Below are 24432 nucleotides of genomic sequence, written 5' to 3' on the forward strand. Positions count from 1 at the left end.
GATGCTAGATTTTATAAGAATAAGGAATATGTGATCATCTTCGCATTTCCTCAAAAATCTAGCATGTTGGTCTGCACACAGTTTGAGCTTAAGAAATGTTTCTGAACTGAATACAAAGGAGAATGTGGCACTGGTGGTCCTGATTCTGAGATAATGTCTAGTATACTTGGCTGATTTTTAAATGATCACAAATGACATTTACATAGCACTTCATAGTTTGCAAAGCAATTTACAAACATCATCATTTAGACCCCACAACAACCCAAACAAGTAGGTGCTCCAGGTCAGATCCCCATTTTACAGATGAAGAAACCTGAGTGAGAGTGTAAGGCAGAAGTTTGTTATCTGAGATATAAATTTCAGGGAGTCCAGGAATTTGGCTAGAGTAAAAAAAAAATAGCATCCTTATTTTCACTCACCTTCAGTTTCTTTTGTAGTCCTATACTTGTTATTTGGTGAATTTAAAAATATGATTCTGAAAAGGGGTCCATAGGCTTCAACAGACTGCCATGACACACAAATAGGTACATAAACCCCAGCTTAAGAATTGTTTTAGCTTTCTCTTTGCATCTCCCAATACCTAGCATAGTGCCTGACACATTGTTCAGTTGTTGCAATCGTGTCTGACTCTGACTGCATTTGTGGTTTTCTTGACAAAGATTCTAGAGCGATTTGCCATTTCCCTTTCTACCTCACTTGACAAATGAGGAAACTGAGGCAAACCATGACTTGCCCAGGGTCACACAGCTAGTAAGTGTCTGATGTCAGATTTGAACTTGAGTCTTCCTTAGTCTAGGTCCAACAATTTCTCCACTGTGCTACTTTGCTATCTCATCTGACACACAGTAGGCATTCAATAAATATTTGTTTATTAAGATATTTATTCAGGGTCACACAGCTAGTTTCTGAAATAGAATATGAATGCAAATCTTTCTTACTCTAAGATCAGAGCACTATAGCAATGGTTGATTCCCAAACTTTTTAGTCTCAGGAGTCCTTTATACTCTTAAAAAATTATTAAAGACCTTCCTCCTCCCTACCAAAAAAGAACTTTTATTAATATGGGTATATCTGTCAATATTTACCATATTAGAAATTAAAGTGCCTTACCATTTTTATGAGAATCGTTTTGAAAATACTTGAAAGGGTCTCAAAGTCCTGCAGGGTTCCTCAGGCCAAACTTTGAGAATTGCTACATTACATCAGGCTTCATCCCCAAAGCTATTTCCAGACAAGGCAGGAATTGTTCCCAAGATGGGTGTACATCTGTACCTTAAATACAAACAAACGGGGCGTTGGCCATATTTGTCTAGGGAAGAAGCAAGAGATATATATGGCCAAAGGTAAGCAACAATTAGACTTCTGTTCTTTAGCTTGCTTTCACTAAATAGCCCATTGCCTGATGATGACTAGTCTCACCAGAGGAAAAAGCGAAATGTATTACAAAGCATCCTTCAGTTGGGCAGTATTGCTTACAGTTTACATTACCCTGCTTAAGAGTTAGCATTTATAATTCATATTATGAGAGTTTTTTCAATTGCATTAATATTCAATTTGCTGCATTTTTCTACCTTTATATTGCTTAGGTCCAAGTTTTACAATCTTTTTTTAAGGAAATGCAGGAGACACGTAGGATTAAAAAAAAAAGTTTGAAACTTCTTACATAAATAGAATCATTCACAATATTTAGAATACCTATTTTTCCCTTTTAGGGCAGATACTTTTGGTTTCTGTGGAACATTTAGTTATATTGAATAAAATATAGAATAATATGCTTTTCACTTTATTTTTTGTAAATCTAACTAAATGAAAGTCAAAGGGTTCTGAGAAAAGTTAGGGGGAAATTAAGTCTGTATCAAATCAGGAGAATTATGTAGTATTTATGGTACCACATTTTACAATACATAATACATATAGTACATTCAAAGACTTTACCATACATGCCATCTTCCTTCCAGACCACTGGATCTCTTGAGACCTTGCCCTAGTGACAATCCATTAAGCTTTGGAACCATTCCCTTAGGAGGGTGCTGTTCTGATTAGTATATCAACCAGGACAAACACACATGGTCCAGTATCCCTAGTCATTCCAAGACCTTGCTTCACATTACATTTGACCAACCACCCTAGCCATCTCTATTCCATCTTCCCCAACATCACCAAATCCCCTGCCATTATTTTAAATAAGAACATATTATTTGACTGCCCAAGGGAATTTTCTTACCTTCCCTCTGTCTTCCCAACTCAGACCACTGAATTCCCAACTGGCCACCATTACTTTATTTGTGTTGTCTCTCACTATTAGAATGTAAGCTCCTTGACCAAACTATCACTCTTTGCAGATGATATGATGGTCTACTTAAAGAATCCTAGAGAATCAACTAAAAAGCTAGTGGAAATAATCAACAACTTTAGCAAAGTTGCAGGATACAAAATAAACCCACACAAGTCATCAGCATTTCTATATATCTCCAACACAGCTCAGCAGCAAGAACTAGAAAGAGAAATCCCATTCAAAATCACTCTAGACAATATAAAATACTTGGGAATCTATCTGCCGAGACAAACATAAGAACTATATGAACACAACTACAAAACACTCTCCACACAACTAAAACTAGATCTAAACAATTCAAAAAACATTGATTGCTCATGGGTAGAATGAGCTAACACCATCCTACCCAAATTAATTTACTTATTTAGTGCCATACCCATTGAACTACCAAAAAATGTTTTCACTGAATTAGAAAAAACATAACAAAGTTCATTTGGAAGAACAAAAGATCAAGGATATCCCAGGAAATAATGAAAAAAAAATGTGAAAGAAGGAGGACTTGCAATCCCAGATCTCAAACTATACTGTGGTCATCAAAACAATTTGGTACTAGCTAAGAGATAGAAGGCAGGATCAGTGGAATAGACTTGGGGTAAATAACTGAAGCAACAGTCTATGATAAGCCCAAAGATCCCAGCTTTTGGGACCAAAATCTACTATTTGACAAAAACTGCTGGGAAAATTGGAAGACAGTGTGGTAGAGACTAGGTTTGGATCAACATCTCACACCCTACACCAAGATAAACTCAGAATGGGTGAATGACCTGAATATAAGAAGGAAACTATAAGCAAATTAGGTGAACACAGAAGAGTATACATGTCAGATCTTTGGGAAAGGAAAGACTTTAAAACAAAGCAAGAGCTAGAAAAAAAAACACAAAATGTAAAATAAATAATTTTGATTACATCAAATTAAAAAGGTTTTGTACAAACAAGACTAATGCATCCAAAATTAGAAGGGAAGCAACAAATTGGGAAACAATCTTCATTACAAAAATCTCTGACAAAGGTCTAATTACTCACATTTATAAAGAGTTAAACCAGTTGTACAAAAAATCAAGCTATTCTCCAATTGATAAATGGGCAAGGGACATGAACAGGCAGTTCTCAGATAAAGGAATCAAAACTATTAATAAGCATATGAAAAAATGTTCTAAATCTCTTATAATCAGAGAGATGCAAATCAAAACAACTCTGAGGTATCACCTCACACTTAGCAGATTGGCTAACATGACAGCAGAGGGAAGCAATGAATGCTGGAGGGGATGTGGCAAAGTGGGGACACTAATTCATTGCTGATGGAGTTGTGAATTGATCCAACCATTCTGGAGGGCAATTTGGAACTATGAACAAAGGACACTAAAAGACTGCCTACCCTTTGATCCAGCCATAGCACTGCTGGGTTTGTACCCCAAAGAGATAATAAGGAAAAAGACCTGTACAAGAATATTCAAAACTGTGCTCTTTGTGGTGGCCAAAAATTGGAAAATGAGGGGATGCCCTTCAATTGGGGAATGGCTGAACAAATTGTGGTATATGTTGGTGATGGAATACTATTGTGCTCAAAGGAATAATAAAGTGGAGGAATTCCATGGAGACTGGAACAACCTCCAGGAAGTGATGCAGAGCGAGAGGAGCAGAACCAGGAGAACACTGTACACAGAGACTGATACACTGTGGTACAATCGAACGTAATGGATTTCTCCATTAGTGGCAATGCAGTGATCCTGAACAACCCGGTGGAATCTATGAGAAAGAACACTATCCACATCCAGAGGAAAAACTGTGGGAATAGAAACACCAAAGAAAAACAACTGCTTGATTACATGGGTCGAGGGGATATGGGTTGGGGATGTAGACTCTAAATGAACATCCTAATGCAAACACCAACAACATAGAAATAGGTTCTGATCAAGGACACATGTGATACCCAGTGGAATTGTGCATCGACTATGGGAAGGGTGGGGGAAGGGAAGGGAGGGAAATAATGTGACTCTTATAACCAAGGAATAATGTTCTAAATTGACTAAATAAATTAATTAAAAAAAAATAAAAGTGAGAAAGGGGGGGTGTAAGCTCCTTGAAGTCAAGAATTGTCTTGCTTTAGAGTGAGGAGAGATTTTCTAGGCATTTTCAGGAAGCACAATGATGAAAATCATCAGAAGAATACTCTCCTGGAAATGAAAATTATTTTTCTTAGGAAAAAAAGGAAAAGAAACCAGTACACATTTATCTCAGCCACAGAAGCAATGGTGTTCTGATTTCTCTGTGAGAGGTGACACAAGGACAGGGATTCTCACCCTGCCAACACCACCAGTTCATCAGTCAGTCCGGTCATTAGTTCACTCAAAATCAATCAGATTGTAATTAGAATCATCTTCTCCTCTGGCTGCAAGTCATCCATTTCTTGGAACAAAGATTCATCCACTTTTCACTGCTGCCAGCTTTCTCCAGGAGCTGGAGATAAGATGTGTCAAGATTATGATGTTTCAGACAGCTGTCTTCCACTTAATTTATTTTTTCCAGCTCTGTCTGCTTCCTTCATTCTCTTCCTTTTAATTTCTAAGAGCTCTGTATCTTACAGCCTTTCTACTTGAGAAATTCTCAATTGTTACAGGTGTGACAAAAATACTGCTTTTCTGTGGCTCCTTTTTTTTTTTGCTTGTTTCAAGAGAACAACAATTTTCCTATCTATTGTAATAATAACTGCTGAAATTTCTATAGAACTTTAATCAGAAAGGGCTTTTACATATTGCCACTTAATCCTTTCAACAACCCTAGGAGATAGGAATTATTATCTCCATTTTACAAATGAGGAAACTGAGACAGGTAGAGGCTAAGTGACTTGCCCAGGGTTACATAGCTAGTAAATGTCTGAGACGAGACTTGAACTCAGCTCTTCCTGACTGCAAGATCAGCACGCCATCCACTGTGCCCCACCTAGTTCCTCTTGCTTTGGTCTACAATTTCAATTATTTTTTACTGAATAGTTAATGCTAAAGTGACCGTTATTACCATGTTAAGGTTTCCTTCTGCCCAGAACTCTAGTAACTTTAATTCAGCTGAGACAAAGTGATATTCTAGGTTTTCTGGAGGAGACTCTTTCTCAATGAGGAATTTCATCTGGGTTCTTTTCTCCATAAGAAAACAAGTGTTGTCTGGGCAGTTTCAGCATTTTTTTCCTACTACAGATATGAGAATCATGTTGAAACTGGTTGTTTCCTGATAATATTGTGAAAGAGTAAAGGCAGAGGGATTCAGAGACTCCTCTCTGTAATTCTTCACAAAGACAAAATTTAAATATATATGTATGTATGTATATACATGTATATATAGCTTATAATCTCCTGAAATGTAAAATATAATTTTTAAATTCTTGAAAAGAAAAGCCCTTGCCTTCTGTCTTAGAATCAAAATTGTATATTGGTTCCAAGGTGGAAGAGCAATAAGGGCTAGGCAATGGGGGTTAAGTGACTTGGCCAGGGTCACACAGCTAGGAAGTATAAGAGGTCATATTTGAACCCAGGACTTCCTATTGGTATGCTGGCTCTCAAACCACTGAGCCATCTAGCTGCCCCCAAATACAGTATATTTTTGCTGTAGTCCAGAGACATTTCTAACCTGTTTTATATTGGTTGACCTGAACCATTTTTTGACCTCTAATATTTATCTTTTTGAAGCTGTGGAATATTGGGAGAGCTTGAAAGAAGTGATTGGGCATCAATCTTCCCTCAAAATTACAAAGTATACCAGGCCAAAGTCACAGCTTTGATGAAATATTTTGCACTGTTGAATGAAGGCATTTCATTCTCCAAAGAGGTAATTTTCTATCATGTTGCTAAACTCTGAGAAGCATTCCATCATTCTTTCTCTACTCCCACAGTAAGCATATTGGACATTATGTTTCTTTTGTTGTTCAGGCATTTTAATCATGACTCTGTTTGGGGTTTTCATGGCGAAGATACTGGAGTGGTTTACCATTTCCTTCTCTAACTCATTTTACAGATGAGGAAATAGGGGTTAAGTGACTTGTCCAGGGTCACACAGCTAAAGCCAGATTTGAACTCATGAAGATGAGTCTTCATAATTCCAAGCCCAGTGCTCTATCCACTGCACCACCTAGCTGCCTCATTATATACTTGTTAGATGTTTATTATCCTTGAATGTTCTGACTTTCAAAAACTGGAGCACTTCCTACACCAAACTGTCCCTTATTTCATCTGATATACTCACTGGCTGCCTCACCAATCTATCAGCAATTATTTGTTAAGCATCTACTAGGTCCCTCTTTCTCATCCCCCAAACTCAGTCCCCCAAACCCTTAATTTATTGAAGGATACAAGTCATGGATCAGGAGTCAAGATGGCAGCCTAGAAGAAGCAGAAGTTCAGACCTCTGAATACCCTTCCTAACTGATCACAAACTGAATGCTCCCAGGGGACTGAAAATCAAACTTAACAATAAGACAGAGCCAAGGAGCCCTCTTGTTGGACTTAATTAAAAAGGCACGACCCCCCACCCCAAAAAGCCGGAATCCAAGAACACTCGGGTTTAAGGGGAAGACAGAAGGAAGGTCCCAGGACCCATTCCCCCTCCCACCCAGAACACTGAGACTCCAGCAGCAGCAGGAACTTCTGGGTGGGCAAAGGTGCTGGTCTGGAGGGCATACCTTGCGAACAGGGCTGTGCCAAGTTCAGAGTGTCCAACATAGATGGCGGGGAAGGAGCTAGAGAGGGAGCACAGACCTGGCAGCCTGGCCAGAGTTGTGGAGATTCTCCATATTTCCTCTAGCCTTCCAGGAAGTTCTGGACTTAGAGCACGCCCAGCCCAACTAAGCTGAACTTAATCCCATCAAAAGTCTCCAGAACTCAGGGAAGCCCAGGCTCCCCACCCATCTTCATTGACTGCTGGACTTTAAGCCAATCAAAAGCCTCCAGAGGACAGGGAAGCTCAAACCACAACAAACCTCCACCAGAGACTACACCTAGAGATCTCCTGTTAAAGTTACAAGAGGGAAGACTGACAGAAGCCCCCAAAACCAAAAAAATGAGAGGAGCAAGAGCACAGACAAATACAGGGAGTAAATAAGGGGTGAATTTGAGCAAACAACAGAAAAAGAAGAAAGAAACTACAATAGACAGCTTCTACTCAGCAAATAGAACAGGGGGAGAGATCAGCAAACGATAAATCAGAAATCCCAATGAATTGGATACAGGCTGTGGAAGAACTCAAAACATGATTAAAAAAGGCTGAAGACAATTGGGAAAAGAACTTAAAAATTAAGATAAGTCACAGAGGCACTTGAACTAAAACAAGAAAATAGTGTCTTGGTAGCCAAAATCAACCAGCTGTTAAATGAGGCAAAGGAGATGAAAGACGAGGTAAAGAGGATGAAAGATGACCTTCAAAGAAAATCAGACCAGAAGGAAAAGGATGACCAAAAAGCCAGGGATGAAATCCAGTCTTTAAGAACCAGAATACAACAACTGGAATTAAGTGACCTCACAAGGCAGCAGGACACTATAAAATAAAACAAAAAAAAATGAAAAAATTGAGGAAAAATGTGAAGCATCTCATTCACAAAACAGACAATTTAGAAAATCATTTGAGAAGAGACAATTTAAGAATCATTGGTCTACCAGAAGACCATGACAAAAGAAAAAGCCTGGACATAATACTACAGGAAATTATTCAGTAAAATTGCCCCAATATCCTAGAACAAGAGGGGAAAGTGGAGATTGAAAGAATCCACAGATCACCTCCTATATTTAATCCCCAACTGACAACACCCAGAAATGTTATAGCCAAATTTAAAAAATATCAGACCAAAGAAAAGATATTACAAGCTGCCAAGAAGTCATTCAGGTACCACAGAAACACAGTGAGGATAACCCAGGATCTGCCTGCATCCACACTGAAGGACCGAAAGGCATGGAATATGATATTCCAGAAAGCAAGGGAACTAGGTCTACAACCAAAAATCACATACCCATCAAAACTGACTATATTCTTACAGGGGAAAGTATGGTCATTCAACACAATAGAAGAATTCCAAGCTTTCATAAAGAAAAGACCAGACCTGAACAGAAAATTTGATGTCCAAGCACAGAACTCAAGAGAATCATCAAAAGGTAATTAAAAAAGAAGGGGGAAAGAAAAACAAAACAAAACAACAACAACAAAAATTTTTAAGAGACCCAATAAGTTAAAATGATATGTATCCCTATAAGAAAAGAGGTCATTGGTAACTCTTAAAAACTGTTGCTATCACCTGGGCAGCTAGAAGAATTACACTTAGAGGGAACAGTGACAAACTGTATAGGATGAAAGGACAAGACATAAATAGGTATACAGATATATGCATGCATAAATACATATACATGTTTGTGTGTGTATGTGTGTGTGTGTGTGTATACAACCAGAGCTAAAAAAAAGAGGTTAATACTAAAAGAAATGGGAAAAGAAACAAATGGGGGTAAATTTATATGTCACAAAGAAGTTCATGGCAGGAGGGGGGAGAACATCGATACACTGGAAGGGTAAAGAGATTGAAGATAGGAAATATTCACCTCATAAGTGCTTTGAAACTGACCCAAAGAGGGAAGAACAATTCAATCCATTGGGGCAGAGAATAGATGTGTGCCTTATAGGGAAGTAGAAGGGTAAAAAATGGACTGGTACAGAGGGAAGCAGTACAAGAGAGGGAGGGAGCGGGGGGTTAATTTTAGAAAGACTACAGGGGAAAATAAGGGGGAATAAGAAGGGAAGGGGGTAGAAAGGGAAGTAAAATAAGGGTGGGAACTAGGGGGACTGATTATAAACAAACATTGGTGTAGAAGGAAATAGAGAAAGAAGAAAAGGCAGGACCAGGAGTAGAAATCAAAATGCTGGGAAATACGCAGCTAGTAATCATAACCCTGAATGTGAATGGAATGAACTCACCCATAAAACGCAAGCGAATAGCAGAGTGGATTAGAATCCAAAACCCTACCATATGCTGTCTGCAAGAAAAACACATGAGGAAGGTAGATACGCATAGGGTGAAAGTAAGAGGATGGAACCAAATCTATTGGGCATCAACTGATAAAAAGAAGGCAGGAGTTGCAATCATGATATCTGACAAAGCCAAAGTAAAAATAAATCTAGTTAAAAGAGATAGGGAAGGTAATTACATCCTGATAAAAGGCAGTATAGACAATGAGGAAATATCTGTACTCAATAAGTATGCACCAAATGGCATAGCATCCAAATTTCTAAAGGAGAAACTAGAAGAGCTCAAGGATGAAATAGATAGAAAAACTATGCTAGTGGGAGATCTGAACCTTCCTCTATCTGAACTAGATAAATCAAACCAAAAAATAAGTAAGAAAGAGGTGAGAGAAGCGAATGAAATCTTAGAAAAATTAGTTAGTAGAAATGAGGAGAAAAAAAATTGGGACAAAAAGGAATACACCTTCTTTTCAGTAGCACACGGTACATACACAAAAATTGACCATTTATTAGGGCACAAAATCATTGCAAACAAGTGCAAAAGGGCAGAAATAATAAACGCAACCTTCTCAGACCACAATGCAATGAAAATAATAATTAATAAGGGTACATGGACAGATAAATAAAAAATTAATTGGAAATTAAACAATATGATTCTCCAAAACTGGCTAGTTAAAGAACAAATCGTAGAAACAATAACTTCATTGAAGAAAATGACAATGTTGAGACATCCTTTCAAAACCTATGAGATGCAGCCAAAACAGTTCTCAGGGGGAAATTTATATCCTTGAGTTCATATATAAACAAATTAAGAAGGGCAGAGGTCAATGAATTGGACATGCAAATTAAAAAACTAGAAAGTGAACAAATTAAAAATCCTCAAATGAAGACTAAATTAGAGATCCTGAAAATCAAAGGAGAATAAAATTGTAAGTCAAAGAACTATTGATTTAATAAATAAGACTAGAAGCTGGTACTTTGAAAAAAATAAAATAGACAAAGTACTAGTCAGTCTAATTTTAAAAAGGAAAGAAAAAAAAACAAATTGACAGTATCCAAGATGAAAAGGGAGACCTCACCTCTAATGAAGAGGAAATTAAGGAAATCATTAAAAACTACTATGCCCAATTATATGGCAATCTAGGTGATATGGATGAATACTTACAAAAATATAAATTGCCTAGACTAAAAGAGGAAGAAATAAATTACCTAAACAACCCCATATCAGAAAAAGAAATTGAACAAGCCATCAAAGAACTCCCTAAGGAAAAATCCCCAGGTCCAGATGGATTCACAAATGAATTCTATCAAACATTGAAAGAACAACTAATCCCAATATTATACAAATTATTTGACAGAATAAGCCAAGAAGGGGTTCTACCAAATTCTTTTTATGACACAAACATGATACTGATCCCAAAGCCAGGCAGGTTAAAAATGGAGAAAGAAAACTGTAGGCCAATATCCCTAATTAATATAGATGCAAAAATTTTAAATAGGATACTAGCAAAAAGACTCCAGCCATCACATCACAAAGGTTGTCCACTATGATCAGGTAGGGTTCATACCAGGAATGCAAGGATGGTTCAATATTAGGAAAACCATCCACATAATTGACCATATAAACAAGCAAACTGACAAAAATCACATGATTATCTCAATAGATGCAGAAAAAGCCTTTGATAAAATACAACACCCATTTCTATTGAAAACACTAGAAAGTATAGGAATAGAAGGGCCTTTCCTAAAAATAATAAACAGCATCTATCTAAAACCATCAGCAAACATCATCTGCAATGAGGATAAACTCGAAGCCTTCCCAATAAGATCAAGAGTAAAACAAGGATGCCCATTGTCACCTTTATTATTTAATATGGTACTAGAAACACTAGCAGTAGCAATTAGAGAAGAAAAAGAAATTGAAGGTATTAAAATTGGCAATGAGGAGGGGGACAGCTGGGTAGCTTAGTGGATTGAGAGCCAGGCCTGGAGACGGGAGGTCCTAGGTTCAAATCTGGCCTCAGACACTTCCCAGCTGTGTGACCCTGGGCATTGACCCCCATTGCCTAACCCTTACCACTCTACTGCCAATACACAGTATTGACTCCAAGACAGAAGGTAAGGGTTTATAAAAAAAAAAATTGGCAATGAGGAGACCAAGCTGTCATTCTTTGCAGATGATATGATGATTTACTTAAAGAATCCTAGAGAATCAACCAAAAAGCTAGTGGAAATAATCCACAACTTTAGCAAAGTTGCAGGATACAAAATAAACCCGCATAAATCATCAGCATTTCTATATGTCTCCAACCCAGTTCAGCAGCAAGAATTAGAAAGAGAAATTCCATTTAAAGTCACCTGAGACAATATAAAATACTTATGAATCTATCTGCCGAGACAAACACAGGAACTATATGAACACAACTACAAAACACTATCCACACAATTAAAACTAGACCTAAACAATTGGAAAAACATTGATTGCTCATGGGTAGGACGAGCTAACATAATAAAAATGACCATCCTATCCAAACTTATCTATCTATTTAGTGCCATACCCATTGAACTTCCAAAAAACTTTTTTACTGAATTAGAGAAAACCATAACAAAGTTCATTTGGAAAAACAAAGGATCAAGGATATCCAGGGAAATAATGAAGAAAAAAATACAAAGGAAGGTGGTCTTGCAGTCCCAGATCTCAAACTATATTACAAAGCAGTGGTCATCAAAACAATATGGTACTGGCTAAGAGACAGAATGGAGAATCAGTGGAATAGACTTGGGGTAAATGACCTCAGCAAGACAATCTATGACAAACCCAAAGACCCCAACTTTGGGACAAAAATTCAGTATTTGATAAAAACTGCTGGGAAAATTGGAAGACAGTGTGGGAGAGATTAGGTTTGGATAAACACCTCACACACCCTACACCAAGATAAACTCAGAATAGGTGAATGACTTGAATATAAAGAAGGAAACTATAAGTAAATTAAGTGAACACAGAATAGTATACATGTCAGACCTTTGGGGAGGGAAATATTTTAAAACCAAGCAAGACTTAGAAAGAGTCACAAAATGTAAAATAAATAATTTTAATTACATCAAATTAAAAAGGTTTTGTACAAACAAAACCAATGTAACTAAAATTAGAAGGAAAGCAACAAATTGGGAAACAATCTTCATAACAAAAACCTCTGACAAAGGTCTAATTACTCACATTTATAAAGAGCTAAACCAGTTGTACAAGAAATCAAGCAATTCTCCAATTGAAAAATGGGCAAGGAACATGAATAGGCAATTTTCAGCTAAAGAAATCAAAACTGTTAATAAGCACATGAAAAAATGTTCTAAATCTCTTATAATCAGAGAGATGCAAATCAAAACAACTCTGAGGTATCACCTCACACTTAGCAGATTGGCTAACATGACAGCAGAGGGAAGCAATGAATGCTGGAGGGGGTGTGGCAAAGTGGGGACACTAATTCATTGATGGTGGAGTTGTGAATTGATCCAACCATTCTGGAGGGCAATTTGAAACTATGAACAAAGGACACTAAAAGACTGTCTTCCCTTTGATCCAGCCATAGCACTGCTGGGTTTGTACCCCAAAGAGATAATAAGGAAAAAGGCACGTACAAGAATTTTCAAAGCTGCGCCCTTTGTGGTGGCCAAAAATTGGAAAATGAGGGGATGCCCTTCAATTGGGAAATGGCTGAACAAATTATGGTATATGTTGGTGATGGAATACTATTGTGCTAAAAGGAATAATAAACTGGAGGAATTCCATGGGAACTGGAACGACCTCCAGGAAGTGATGCAGAGTGAAAGGAGCAGAACCAGGAGAACATTGTACACAGATACAGATACACTGTGGCACAATCAAACGTAATGGAATTCTCCATTAATGGCAATGCAGTGTCCCTGAACAATCTGCAGGGATCTATGAGAAAAAACACTGTCCTCAAGCAGAGGATAAACTGTGGAAGTAAAAACACCGAGGAAAAGCAACTGCTTGACTACAGGGGTTGAGGGGATATGATCAAGGAGAGACGCTAAATGAGCACCCTAATGCAAATACCAACAACAAGGAAATGGGTTCTGATCAAGGACACATGTGATACCCAGTGGAATTGCGCATCAGCTAGGGAGGGGAATGGGGGGAGGAAAAGAAAATGATCTCTGTTTCCAATGAATAATGTATGAAAATGACCAAATAAAATAATGTTTAAAATTTTTTTTAAAAGTCATGGATCACACAAGCTCCTATGTGAACAGTTGGGACAATTTGGTTAAGAGAAGACCCATGGAATCGAGTCTAGAAGACCTAGGCTAAGATCTGACCTATGACTCTATCCCTCACAAATCCCTCTCCTAGTTCTTACTCAAGTATATGACCATGGTCATACCACTTAATCTCTTTGAGACTCGGTATCTTCATCTATAAAATGGGAATAATCATGCCTTCAATATCTCCCTCACAAGATTGTTGCAAGGTTCAAATGAGATATTTGTAAAGCATTTTGCAAACAAGAAAGAGCTTTATAAATGTCATTTATTATTATCCTGCTAAGGATATCTGACCTTAAGATCACATTCCTCTATCACCATTCTTCAGCATTAAGCAATGATAGGTGCTAATCACTTTGACTTTTAAAAAATAATGATAAATCTTTCCAAAAAGATGTAAAATTAATATGATTGATCTAACTGAAATTTTGATTTAGAACTCCAAGTATTTCCTGCTTTTCTTGGATCAATTCCATAATGGTCTTCTCTACTATATAAGAAAACAGTAAGAGATTAAATTCCAAATATACAGAGTCTTTGTCATCAGTTTAGTGCTGAGCTGAAGGCATATCCCTGAACAATAGATAGAAACATTTATATTTAGAGTTCAAAGAAAAGTCCCTCCTTTTATATGCCTTCTTGAATATCTCTGCTGGAGGGCGCCCTGTTTTTTTTTTTTCTATTTAGCTATGTCTAAACATGCCAGACAACAGTTGGCATGCTCGCATACGCTAAAACTAAAGTTAATATAGTTTATATCTGATGGGCTACAATTAACAAAAGATCAACACTTGAGGTAGAGATGGAGACAGACAGACAGACAGAGACAGAGAGAGACAGAGAGACAAAGAGACAAATACAGAGAGAGACAGAGACAGACAGACACAGAGAGACACAGAGAGACAGAGAAACATACAAAGACAGAAACAGAGAGACACAGAAAGAGAGAAATAGAGAGACAGACAGAGAAGAGAGACAGAAAGAGAAGGTGGGAGGGAGGGAGAGGGAGGAGAGGTCATTCTCTCATTATGTGCCTTTTTTTACAACAGAGTTGTAACAAGAATTGAGCAGGTTGTCCTTCTCCACTGTCAGTGAACATTGTCCCAGCCATCCCAAGCAGACATCCTACCATTTCTTTGGTCTTCTTGTTTCCTTCAACTTTAAAAGCCTGGAAGCTTCCAAAAACAAAACAAAGCATAAAAACCTTTTATGTTGTCTCTGTGGGCATGCAGTAACACCAAGAGCTTTAGTACTTGTGACTTTATTTTAATAGAACTATGCCACAGTTGACATATCCTTAATATTCCAGTTGGTCAGTGAATTCACTGGGTATCCAGATATGGCTTTTCAACCAAATTCTTAGGACAATCTCATTAGGGAGAGGCTTTTGAATATACCCATTTTATAAATGTGAGGATTGAGGCTAGGAAGAGAAAAAAATGACTTATCCAGGGTCACACAGCCAATAAAAAACTGAGATAGGATTTAAACTCAGTTTTTCTTGACTACCAATTGAAGACTCTATCCACTGAGCCACCATGATACCTAGGCAATCAGCTAATAAGACATGCTTTTAAGAGGGTAATAATGCCAGGATATTATAAGTTCCACATTAATGCTATTTGCCATTTCTTTAAGACAACATGACAAACATGGAAAATTTTTTAAAAAGAGATATAGAAAGAGGATCAAATGGTCTTAAATTCTCCATATCAGATGGAGGATGTTCTTACTGAAATGGCAATCTACATTGACTCCATCATTTTCTTCTATAATGTTGAATAGCCTTTTTTGTCATCAGTTCTTTGGCATTGGTCTTAGATCCTTGCATTGCTGATATGAGTTGATTCATTCATAGTTGAACATTGTATATTAGTGCTGTTACTGTGTACAACATCCTCTTGGTTCTGCTTACTTTTCTATTTCTCTTTGATACCCGTTTGCTCAGTGTGATTGCTGTAAGTCTCGTTTTTTCAAATATCAAAGTCTCCCAAAGGGCTCAAATGCCACTTGAATATAAACAAGGATAGGAACAAATGAGTTGAGCTCAATAAGCTTTTATTTCTATTCACTGGGCTCAGCACTTCTAACTGTTGTACTTCCATAATACTCTTGACTGGTCTTTATTGCCTTGGTGTTCACCATGAATAAGTATCCCAAACAGAACCTCATTAGCCATATATTGAAGCTCCCTAGGAAAAAGAGGAAGTAGACAGAGCCTTTTCACACCTCATTATGTTCCTATGATCTTTACTGGACCACTGCCTACCCTGTGTCCAATTGTTACATTCATTATTGAGTCCTAGAAATGGCCCACATATCAGGGATGATTTTAAAAGCTGAAAAGATCTGCTATTCCATGATACTCAAGGAGGAATCTAATTCTCCATCTTGAAAAGTAAAGGCTTGAATGGAAGAGAGTTTGATTGTTTGATGGAAAGAGGAGTCATTTCAACTCCAGTACTGAGATTCAAATAAAGGGAAATAAGGAAAATGGAAATACTGTAGAAATTGGTTTTCCACAGAATGTAGTAAATTGATTACCTTTAAAATGGCTTCTGAGGTAGACTTTTTGAGGAAGATTGTGTTCTGTATTCAGACTGACAAAGTATCCAGGAAAATCACCTCCAAAGTGAATAGTTCATAGGCTGATGTTGGTCCTAGGGAGAACATAGCCTTATGTATTTAATTCTTTTCTGTATAATACATAAGAACCACACAAACATTAGAGAGGCTTAGTGTTGCTGTGATGGAAAGTTTAGGTCACTCCTTCAATCAAAATTATCTATAAAAAGAGGGAATGGGAAAGGTTATGGGAAACATGACTCATGTATCTTTCAGATTCAGTAATACAGCGAATCACCACATAGATATTGCCCTCTGTGTGTGTGTGTGTGTGTGTGTGTGTGTGTGTCTCAGCAGATTCTGAAAACAGGAAAAGAAAATCAAAGTCTATTTGTGATGTACAAGGATGTAAATTTTCAATAGATTGAAACACAGGAGGGACCTTAGAGATCACCTAATGAATTTCTCATTTAATAGAACAAGAAACCCAGGTCCAATTATTTAACGAGTTTTTGTAAAATTCTTACTACAGGGTCAGGCACTCATCTTGATAAGTAAGGTGATCTCAAGATCATGCACACACATACACGCACAGAATAGGGTCTAGCAAAGTTTAAATCCAAATACCAAATACCTCTACCTTCAGATATATTTATTCTGCTAAGCCATGTTTTCTCTGGGCTTACCTTACCAGACTCAGGTGTTTTGTACTGGGATTGAATACCAGTCAACAAATATCTCTTCAGCAGTGCACAATACCAAAATAAAGTGATGTCTTTTTGCATGACTTAGGAAAGAGAAGAATCACTTTACCACCAATGTCCTCCAGTCATTTCCTTACTCCTTAAGCCTTTTTTAACCAATTTCTCAAAACTTAAAGGAATAACAGTAGAAAGTCATATAGTTTGAGAGCCTGCAGGTATACCTCTCCTTCTGTTACTTTCTTTGGGCAGGGCTATCTACTATATTGTAAGTTTCTTGAGGTCAAGGATCATATTTTATTTAATTTTTATATCTCCCCATATGCCTAATATAATACTCTAGAAATATTAAATGCTCAATTAGTATTTGTCAATGTGATTAATATTTCCAACCTCTGCCTCAGTTATTATATATGTATTCTATGCTTTGCCTCTTTGTATCTATATAGAATATCCATGAAGGCAGAGACAATGTCATAATTATCTTTTTTATCTCCTCCATGATCCACATAGAACTACACCCAAATTACAGAACATTTTAATTATAGGTGGTCATTCAAAGATGTTCCCAGATCATCTTAATGAGCTGACTGACTAGACTTTGGAACTTTGATTGTGTCTGTTTAATTGTGAATTAGTTAGTTTAGATTGTTGTGAGTAAAAACTGGAGGTTGGTGGGGCAAAGGAGCCAATCATGGAATCGGCCCCTTTTTCTAAGCACAGGTTACAGATCCAATAATGCACTTTTTCCCAGAGCATAGCATCTTAGGATCCAATGCACTATCTCCCTTTCAGCCCTATAGATGGCATCAGTGGAGTGGAATAAAATGACTATAACATAAATAGTTCCTGGACCTCAAAATCTTGAACTTCCTAGTCCTAGAGCAGAAGAAGCAGTGGTAAGGATTTGCCAGCCAGGGTGCATGCACTCTATCACATGGCTCCGGGAGAAGAGAGCATCATGGTCAAGGAGTGGGAGTTTCTGAATCTCAGCTTTTTTTAAAAACCAACTTCTGTTGTGCTCTGCTAGCAACTGCAAGTTTAAGAGCTACAGAATCTGATCATTTAACAATAGAGCCATTAAATGGCATCAGCCTGATGAAGATGGGTCACACACATGGTTTTGAAAACTAAAAGAACATAAAAACAACAGTAAAAGACCCAGATTCTTCTGTCCACAATTACCATGAGATTTTCAAACAATGTCAATCTACCTCGAAAGAAATTGCCTTTCTAACTACTCCAATTTACTTTTCCTTCTGAGAGGAGTTCACAACTTCATTGTTGTACCTTAAATCTGGAGGTCTGTGTGGATTTCTGGAAGGACAAAGAGATTCCTGAGAATTATGGAAAATTGGAATCCAATTTATGATAGTACAAATCCAAGCAATGGATTACACCATAAGTGGTTTTTGAATGTTGAATTAGCAAATGGTTATTTATTCACAAGAGAATATAAGAATAAGTCCAATTAAGAAAGTCTAGAGTCAATAGTTTAAACTATTTTTAAGATAGAAATCGAAAAAACTCCATTCACTTAAGGGCAACAAATGCAAAATCCATTGAAGCTATGTCCTTTAATATAATTGACATTCCTACAGGCTTTTCTTTAATTTTTTTCAAAACCAAGTATTAGTAAATGTGTAACTATAATACATATACAAATAACTGTTTAAAATCATATCTTCAAACTTTTATGCATCAATCATAGAAACCAAAGATCTCAGAAAGTCAATGCATTCAACTTCCTGTCTCAAAAAGAGAAATAATTTTTTCAAAAACATTTTTACACGATGATACAACCTTTAATAATCATTTTCTGGCATTTTCTCTTCCATATTTTCTTCCTCTCTTCCACTCCTATACCCTCCACAAGATAATAGGCAATATGATACCTATTTCCATGTCCATCATGTTGTGAAAGACGACACCTATCACTTAAACTAGAGAAAAACGCATGAAGGAAATCCAGAGACAAATGGTGAGCTTCAATCTGCATTTGGGTTCCATCAGTTGCTTCTATGGCATTAAATAACCTTTTTCTTCATAAGTGCCTTTGAGTTGTTCTGGGTCCTTGCATTGCTGATAACAGTTAATTCACTCACAGCTTATCATCATACATTATTGTTGTCACTGTGTACAACCTTCTCCAAGTTTTGCTTACTTCATATAAGTCTTTCCAGATTTTCTTGTGATTATCTTGTTCATTATTTCTTATTTCCCAGTGTTATATCATTGCAATCCTATACCACAAACTGTTCAGCCATTCCCCAATTGATAATAGGTAAATGCCCAAATGATCAAGTCAAGATGCTTGTCAATTCAAATCAAGAAGTACTTATCAAGTCCTTACCAAATTCTAGGCACTATGCTAAGCATTTATTCATGATTCTATTTGTAAATATCTCCATGGATTAGAATCAATCACCAAATCAAACCCCAAATCAAAAGCTAGAATTCTACTAATTTTTGACTATATATACTATGCTATACATTCATATACTATATATACAAACTATATATGAATATGCTATGTATACATTGTAAAAATCAATAAATGGCAAGTTAAAAAATATATATCAAAACTGTTCAGATAATTTTGATAGATGTAATCAAAAGTATCTTCAGTGATGAAGTGAAGCTCAAATGTGAATTTCCCTTCAGGGCCAGGAGCAAGGATGCTAAAGAGACTCTTATTATAAAAATAAAATATTTATTGAAATATATAAGGATAAAGAAGAATTTCTAATTCTAAGGGATTCTAAATCCACTTGAATAAACTCCCTGGTTCCACAAGGAACTGCTTCTCCTGTGTTTCACAGACTACACTACTCCTCTCTGATCTGACTAACACATATTTATTAAATTTATTATTTATTATGTTTTTATATAATTTATATATATTTATTAAATTTATTAAATAAATCTACCACTATTATCCTTATAAATCTTAACTTCACCTTCAAATTATAAAATAGCAATGGCTAGCTGGTTGAGTCTCAAGAAATATCAAGTTAGGACTCTGAGCCTTAACAGACTCAAAGTCCCAACCAAAGACCAGGTTTTTCTTTGGTCTTCTCAGAGTTTAATCAATTTATATAAATCACAATAGATAGATAATAGTGTTTCCCAAGTTGGGAAAGGAAAAACACTAAACTCCTTCAGATCTTTACCTCAGACAGAGAGAGAGGTAAGAGGTTACCTCCTCTAGCCCTGAGATAGAGTCTCTGAGAGTGTGTCTCTGCCAACTGCCAAAGACCAACAACCAACTGCCAGAGAGAGTAATTGACACAGAAAAGGGTTATAACTGTCAACATCTGAAATCAACATGCTCTCTCAGCTCTGCTTCAAACTCCAGTTCTTTCTCAAGCCAACCACTTTACTTCTTATCACTAAATTAATAAAACAATATTTATTTTCTAATATCATCCTTACAATTTCTTCCCTTTGAGCATATTGAGGGATGAAAAACCTCTCCCATATACTCACTATTCTATGTAATTCTAAAGCTATACCTAACCTTATTATTATTTTTATATTTCCTAAAAATAGTCAATCATATGCTTATCTTATCCTATTCTTATTGCTACATTTTATCTATGCTAACTTGTACTAGGGATATAAATGAAAGAAAATAAAATTTCAATGAAAACAAATAATCAATAAAAATATATTTGCAGAAATTCAAGTGCAAAACATATAATTACCAAAATTCAAAATGCACAAAACAAAATGCAAATTTTTGAAAAACCTTTGAAACAATAAAATACAGTTACAAAGCCTAACTTATGTTTTACAAAAAAACAAAAGTCTATGCAAACACCAACAACATGGAAAGAGGTTCTGAACAAGGACACAATACCCAATGAAATTGCGCATTGGCCATGGGAAGGGTGGGTGGAGGGGAGGGAGGGAAATATTGTGATTATTGTAACCAAGTAATAATGTTCTAAATTGACTAAATAAATTAATTTTTTTTAAAGTCTAAAATAATAACTATGCAAAATTCATGCAAACTTCATTTTATTAATCCTATTTGAACACTTCATATGAAACTTTATTTTGCTAAGACCTTATCCTATCATTAATACAGAAAACCAAAATTAACTACATTAAAACTCAAAATCAACTTACTATATTAATAAAATAAAAACTTTTAAATAATTTAACAATATATACATCTGTATATATATACGGATATGTACAATTTCTACATCTATGTATATGTTATGTATAAACTATTTACATGTTTCAGGAGGAAAATAAACTTCCCCCCTTACAATAGTCTGAAAAAAACTTAAATATTTTCTTTAGAAAGATATGTATGTTTTCTTGATTTTATCTTTTAGAAACATATAAAGTCTTCCTGTGAGATAAGATCTTATTATTTTAATGTGTACAATTATTATTATTTTCCCAAGTTGATTTATCTGTATTTATTTATTTATATGGATAGTCATCCCCTGGTTATGATGTTGCAGAGTTGAAATGTGTTCTATATGTGTATGTTATTTTGTAGCAAATACTTACCAAAAGTCTCTTCCTCTGCTATTGTCTTCTAACTTCATTTTGTTGCTATGTAGTGTTTAATTGCAACTACAGTGAAAATGTGTAATGTCAGAATAGCACAAAAATCTTACAGTTCATGTTCATAATCAGTCTGTGTTTCTCTTCTCTGTGTTGATTTTTTCTGCCTTATTTGCCACAGTGCTGATTCCCAGAGCTAACCAAGTTCTTTTAATAGTCCTTTCTGTTGTCATCTATGTTTCTTCTATGCTCTTCTCCTTTTCTTGATCTTGATCTTTGTCTTCATTTCATTCTTCTTCATCTTGAATAATTTCTTTTTCTGATATATCTTTTTGACTGCAGCCATGTTTTCTGATGCAATCTCTTCTTCTACTGCTGCTTTTTTCACATGTAAGCAATGCAGTCACATTTCTTTCTCTAATATACAAATAGCTGACGATGTTGTAAAAATGACATGGAAAGGCCCTACCCATAATGGTTGTGTTGCGCTAGTTCTATTAAAGTTTTTTATGTAAACTGAATCCTCAAGTTTTATCATATGGAGTACATAAGATAATGGACCTCATTGGCTTAAAATTCCCATTTCTTGTAATTCTCTAACCCTGATTTATAACTCCATTATGTATTCAACAAGTGCAAGATCCCTTCTAAGCATAGATACATCAGCTGTTTTAAAACTTTTTGACTGCAATGATGAATGTACAAATAACATTTTATATGGTGAGATACGCACATCTCCTCTTGGTCTAGTGCACAGATAGAACAGTACTAGAGGCAAAATCTCTGGTCACTTCAAGTGAGTTTCCATGCACAATTTCCCAACCATAATTTTGATTTCTCTGTTTAGTCTCTCCACCTACCTAGAACTTTGAGGGTGATATGGGACATTAAATTTTGGTGTGATGCACAGATTCTCATAAACTTGTTTTAGAACCAAATTTGTAAAATGGCTCCCTTTGTCAGAATCTACTTAGTGGTATACCATATCTTGGAATGATCTCTCTCAACAAGATTTTGGCTACAAAGCTTGGTGTATTTTTACTAGATGGAAAAGTTTCTGGCCATCTAGTTAGTTGGTCCACTATTACTAGGCAAAATTTAAATTGTCCTGATTTGGACATGTTGATATAATCTATTTGCAAATATTCCAATGGTGTGTGAGCTACTGGATGACTATCAAAAACCTTTTGCTTATATATGCTTTGGTTAAATTGTGCACACACAGAGCAAGCTGAGCAGGTCTTATTTGCCACAGTGCTGATTCCCAGAGCTAACCAAGTTCTTTTAACAGTATCAATTAATGCTTGTGTCACAAAATGACCCTTTTTGTGTATTACTTGGCAGATGTAATAATAAAATGCTTTTGGAAGATATTTTCTACTGATGCTATCCAAATCCCATTTTCTTTTCTAGCTCCAAAATTTTGCTCCCACTTCTAACCTCTTTGTCATTGTATGTTTTTTCTAAATCTATAACAGAGAGATTCATAATGGAAGCTGGAGAATTTTGTGCAGCATATCGTGCAGCCATATCCACCCTATGATTTCCTCTGGCAATTAATTCTTGTCCTAAAGAATGCCCTTTGCAGTGAATCACTGCCAACTCTTTTAGTAGTTGGAGAGATGACAGTAATTCTCGAATTATTTCAACATGAGTGATTTTTTTTTTCCCACAAGATGTTAAAAATCCTCTCTGAAGCCAGATAGAACCAATGGTATGGCAAATTCCAAATGCATATTTGGAATTAGCGTAAATATTTGCACATTTGTCTCTTGCAAGCTCACGTGCATGTTTTAAAGTGATTAATTCTGCTCCCTGAGTAGTTGGGTTCCTAGGTAGTGAATCAAACCATAGGGTCTCAAATTCACTTACTACCACAGCACCTGTAAATCTGCATTCTGCATATATGATGATCCATCTGTGAATAAGATCAGGTCAGGGTTTTCAAGAGGTGTGTCTGACAGATTTTCTTGAGGTCTTTCTATTAATTGTACTACAGTTTCACAATCATGCAATGGTTCCCCCTGTGTTGGTAAATCAGGTAATAATGTAGCTGGATTTAAGGTGTTGCATCTCTTTAATGTTATATGTTCATTCCCCCAAAACACTATGTCATATTTAGCCAGGCGTTGATCTGAAAATGCCTGCATTCTGAACTTTCAGAGAAGTGCCTCGACTTCATGTGAACAATAAACTGTCAGTGGGCAGCCTAACACTAAATCTGCAGATTTGGTAACAAGCAATGCAGTTGCTGTCACCCCTCTTAAGCATGGAGCTATTCCTGCAGCTATGGGATCTAGTTGACCAGAATAATATGCAATAGGATGTCGGTTTGGTACTAAACTCTGAGTCAAAACACCTGAAGCTATTCCCTTTCACTTATGGACATAAAGCCAGAATGGTTTCAAATAATTAGCGATATCAAGAGCAGGAGCTCATAATATTACCTCTTTTAACTTTGCAATGGCTTGCAAATGTTCTGGGTTTTGTTTCAGTGGATCTTTCTCAGTGTCTTTTGTTAAAGCAGTCAGTGGTTTTATAACTTCATCATAATTAGATATCCATTGTCTGCAAAAACCTGTGGTTCCTAAGATAGCTCTGAGTTGCCTTTTGGTCTTAGGAGCACTCAGCTTTAGTATGTCTTCAACTTTCTTTTGTGAAATGTTTCTGGACCCCTCAGACAGCACAAACCCTAAATATTCTACATGAGGAAGACACCATTGAAATTTAGTTTTTAGTATTTTGTGTCCCTTCTTGTAGAGCTCACACAGAAGTTTACTATCATGTAGGCACACTTTCACAGATGGTGATGCTAGAAGTAAATCATCTACAAAGTGAAGTTACTGTCCTTAAACTAAATTTTTTTCAAATCTTTGTTTAAGATTTGAGAAAACAATAAAGGACTTTCACAGAATCCCTCTGGCAAACCGGGCCATGAATATTTATTTCCCTGCCACATGAATGCAAATATCTTTTGTGAATCTTCCTGTATAGGTATTAAGAAAAAAGCAGAACATAAATCAACCA

The 24432-nt window shown here is 36.3% G+C and overlaps 1 long non-coding RNA gene across 1 annotated transcript in view; it reads right to left on the reverse strand.

Annotated features, from left to right (window-relative positions):
* The window catches only part of LOC103096175 (uncharacterized), a 62196-nt gene that overhangs the window by 24862 nt on the left and 12902 nt on the right, over window positions 1–24432 (reverse strand). The window contains exons 2-3 of the long non-coding RNA XR_008913928.1: window positions 16157–16272; window positions 1111–1272 (exon numbers count right to left, since the gene is read on the reverse strand). This is a non-coding gene — a long non-coding RNA (uncharacterized LOC103096175). The remainder of the gene's footprint in view (window positions 1–1110; window positions 1273–16156; window positions 16273–24432) is intronic.

The sequence above is a fragment of the Monodelphis domestica genome, chromosome 8, assembly GCF_027887165.1.
Source record: "Monodelphis domestica isolate mMonDom1 chromosome 8, mMonDom1.pri, whole genome shotgun sequence".
NCBI classification, from domain to species: domain Eukaryota; kingdom Metazoa; phylum Chordata; class Mammalia; order Didelphimorphia; family Didelphidae; genus Monodelphis; species Monodelphis domestica.